The sequence below is a fragment of the Priapulus caudatus genome, unplaced genomic scaffold (genome assembly GCF_000485595.1).
Source record: "Priapulus caudatus unplaced genomic scaffold, Priapulus_caudatus-5.0.1 Scaffold486, whole genome shotgun sequence".
Taxonomy (NCBI): domain Eukaryota; kingdom Metazoa; phylum Priapulida; class Priapulimorpha; order Priapulimorphida; family Priapulidae; genus Priapulus; species Priapulus caudatus.
The window spans coordinates 183,491-187,923 of record NW_014577547.1 but is presented as its reverse complement, the minus strand read 5'-3'; positions in this window follow the sequence as shown (position 1 = coordinate 187,923).

The window sequence follows — 4,433 nt, the reverse complement described above, 5'->3', positions numbered from 1 at the left end:
CTCTCTCTCTCTCTCTCTCTCTCTCTCTCTCTCTCTCTCTCTTTCTTCCTCCCTCATTCTTTCTTTTTTCCTCTCTCCCCTCTCCCCACCCTCTCTTTCTTTCTTCTATCCTTCATTCTTTCTTTCTCCCTTTCTCCCCCGCTCTTCTTCTTTCTTTCTTTCTTTTTTCCTCTCTCCCCTCTCCCCACCCTCTCTTTCTTTCTTCTATCCTTCATTCTTTCTTTCTCCCTTTCTCCCCCGCTCTTCTTCTTTCTTTCTTTCTTTTTCCCTCTCTCCCCTCTCCCCACCCTCTCTTTCTTTCTTCTATCCTTCATTCTTTCTTTCTCCCTTTCTCCCCCGCTCTTCTTCTTTCTTTCTTTCTTTTTCCCTCTCTCCCCTCTCCCCACCCTCTCTTTCTTTCTTCTATCCTTCATTCTTTCTTTCTCCCTTTCTCCCCCGCTCTTCTTCTTTCTTTCTTTCTTTTTCCCTCTCTCCCCTCTCCTTCTCTCACTCCCCTTCTCACTCTCCTCCTCTCTCGCATCGTACCTTGCCAGCACCGTGCTGTGGTGGTCGCCCCACTTCGTGTCGGTGATCGCATCTCCGTTGGGAAGGCATCTCGGACGACGGTCACTGCTGTCCACCTCGCTCCGCCAGGGCACCATGCCGCCCCGATGACCAGCACTGGCCGCCTCGCACACGGACGCAGCGAGGGCGCGCGCACGCAGCAGCAGCACGGGCGTGTTTGTACAGCCTGCTTCCATTCACGTGGAAACAATGCGAGAGCAGCCCAGCACACGCGTGCAGGGTGACCGCGTATCGTCCGCCGCTGCTTCCTCTAAACGAATTGTTACGACTTGCACGCGCCCAGCTCGAGTTGTAAATCTATTTTGTAATAAGCGGGAGAGGAAGCTGCGCTTGCCGATCGGATGTGATCGCGTGCAAAACACTCGCTAACTACTGCCGTCCCTACAGTACGGCTGATGATGCGATTACCATTCGGGCAGCCGCTGATTTAATGTTATTACGCACGCGTGGCGGTGATCTGGCAGCGTGCGGCGGCAACACAAGCTGTCGCGACGCACCGAGAGCAGCTACAGGCCGACGTCACAGCTTCGCGTGTCATATGCGCCGCGCGTGCTCACGACGGCACGTGTGACTGAGACGCCATTCGTTGCCTGCTCCCATCGAGTACTCGCGCATGCGCCTCCGCGTAAGAGCCGCATATGTCTCTCGCGCGTCTCTCTACGGGCGTTGTTACGTGTGACGAGAGAACTTCATCGCGCCGCTAGCAGAGACATAGATAGATAGATAGATAGATAGATAGATAGATAGATAGATAGATAGATAGATATCGAGCATTTTGTAATAACACTCCCCCGACTCCCTCCCTCCATCCATCCCTGCCTCATGCACACACCGCCTAGAGCCGATAATGTAGGAATTGCAACTTTCCCTCTCGATGTGAGCCCGGGCAGCATAATGATATCGTAAATCCCTACGTACGGTGTATGTGTTGCAGAATTCGCGAGCATACCCCCACCGGTATTGTGACCGTGATGAAGCATGCACGGCGGCATCCGTCGCTTGTCGCGCGGTATCGTGTCGCAATCGACGCCGTCGCTACACACAGTAACCTGGTTATAGTCAGTAGTCGTGTACAGCTTCCCAACGCACATGCGGACGGGTGCGGTCATGATCAGGCGGCGCGCGTGCCCCAGCGATAATAATTATTCTCATGAAAAAAATCCGCCGCTTATTGCGTTCGAATCCGAAATTGATTGCGAAGCCGGAATTGTGTGCGACCTGCTTATGTGGTCACCGACCGCCGCTCATTCACGGCTGGAGTGACGCATTCGCGTATGGAAAAGGCGCAGTGGCAGGGCAGGGACACGATGAGTGGGTTGGGTTGACGTGAAAGGCGAGGCAATGACTGATATTATGACGTAGAGAGCCAGGCGTACCGGTAATGTTCTTTGTGGCGAGATTGGGTGGAGGTGAATGGTTAGGCAATGATCGTACGGCGAGAGAATAATGTAACGACGTAGAGCGCTGGATGTACCGGCAATAGATAAGGTCCATTGCTGCGAGAGTTGAGAGAGGTAAATTGTAGATATAATGACAGATTCAACGGTGTAAAGAGAAAGTGAGGGAGAGAGAGGGAATGATAGGGAGAATGACAGAATCAGCCACTGTGATGGTGACTATGTATGACAGACATGAAGTCATCATAATGAAGGTTTATTGCTTATAATGGCGTCAATTACTGAATTGGATGTGGCTGCCGCCAGTGATATAGTAGACGACCATGTGAAGCCATTTATAGGCTTTCCTTTTACACGAGACGTAACAAACAGCTCACAGGAATATGCGCATGCTTACGCACATGCTTATGTCAGCCAATTGATCCTGAACGGGGTACTGTCGAAACATCCACATAACCCTAATACTATTCCCAATCTAATTCTCACCCGAACCCAAATCCCTAACCTAACCCTAATTCTAACACCAGTTAAGGCCGCCGCACACCAGCCGATTTTACAAATGATGAAGCGATGAAGCGATGAAGCGATGAAGCGATGAAGCGATGAAGCGATGAAGCGATGAAGCGATGAAGCGATGTAGGTGTGCGGCGGCCTTAAAATCGGTTCATCGGCTCATCGGCTCATCGGCTCATCGGTTCAAAATCAAACATGTTTGATTTGGAACGATCACCCGATAAAAATAAAATCGTCTACAAATGAACGCGCACACCTACCCGATATCGGCTGATTTCTATCGGGCCGATCAAATCGCGTGAAAAATCGGCTGGTGTGCGGCGGCCTTTATGAAAGATAGATAGATAGATAGATAGATAGATAGATAGATAGATAGATAGATAGATAGATAGATAGATAGATAGATAGATAGATAGATAGATAGATAAAAAAGAGAGATGTGGGGAGAAAGCGAATTGATAAAAAGGGAAGGTATTAGCAAAGTGATTACGTTCTTTTTTAAATTAGCGCTCCCTCAATTATTCCGACATTCATCCGTGATAAGTAAATAACCATCGATGCATTTAATTTTTCTCGATGGCTCCTCACGCACGCTCTCGCGGACGCTCATCGTCGCAGCTGATTGCATATTAGCGGGGCCGTGTGCTTGCGCGTTGGCGTTGTAGCGGACTCGTCGCGGCGCGGGTTAAACTTACTATTGCGAGATTTTTGCTCAACAAAACTAAATATAGCTGAATATAGTCTCACCTGACAGCGGAAATATCATTGATTACACCAACATCAAAAACACTAAGATTTTATGCAGTTATAGCATAGAAAAATGGATTTGACCACATCATACCAGCAATAAATTTTATCGTATGCCGACTCTCAAAATCACAAATGGTGCCTTCAAACCAAGTGCATAATTAAAACAAAAGGGCGTGCAATTCTGTGTGGTAAATATTATTGAGTTTTTATGTCAATAATTCAGAGCACTCTCTGTCATTGTCATTCCCGTGTTACTATCTGACTGGTAATCCACAAGCTTCTCTAATAACAGACTTTACGCGGGCTTAGTACTACACTCCTGTTACGCTAGTATGAACGTCTGTGTTTACACTCTGACCTGATTTCTGCGGTGCGACTATAATTATGCATTACTGCATCGTGATAGATGTCTCGCTCTACCGCGAGAAAGTCCGAGAGTTCGCAACGGTAAACATAAACAGAATGCAAAATTGTAATCGTGCATGATTTGGTGAATACAATGGTTCTAAGACATTTCATCGTTACACTAGACAATTGCTGTTACTCAATCAATAACGGTAGGTATCAGGATAGTGGGGAAAACACTGGAAAACTCTCGAAATAGTTACTTTAACTTTTATTGACTTTGCGTTATGTCGGCACTCGTAGATTTCGCTCTGAGCACGGCGGCGCGTCGCGTTTCATTGCCGAGCTACTCGTTGTCGACGCGTATACACGTCGTCAATCAATCAGCCGTGTATGCACCCCGTCCATCATGCCGTATACGCCTGGATGATCTCAATATTATAATGTAATCGTTATATTTGCGCCTACCACTAACATTCACATCTCCGTCGCTTTGCAGCTGTCTCCCCCCCTCCATTACGTCGTCACAGATGCTGCTGTGATGCGCTGATGAATGCACTCTAATCGCGTTAATTGCATCCGCGTATTAATTGCAGACGCGGCTGGTTCACGTGTGCCGTGGTTGCTATGGCATAGCATCTGCCGTCTCGTCATCATCGCGCTATGTCAGGTGACCGCAGCAACGATAACAGCAGGTGACACGCGTGTCGGACTTCTAACACACACACACACACACACACACACACACACACACACACACACACACACACACACACACACACACACACTACACACACACACTACACTACACACACACACACACTACACACACACACACACACACACACACACACACTACACACA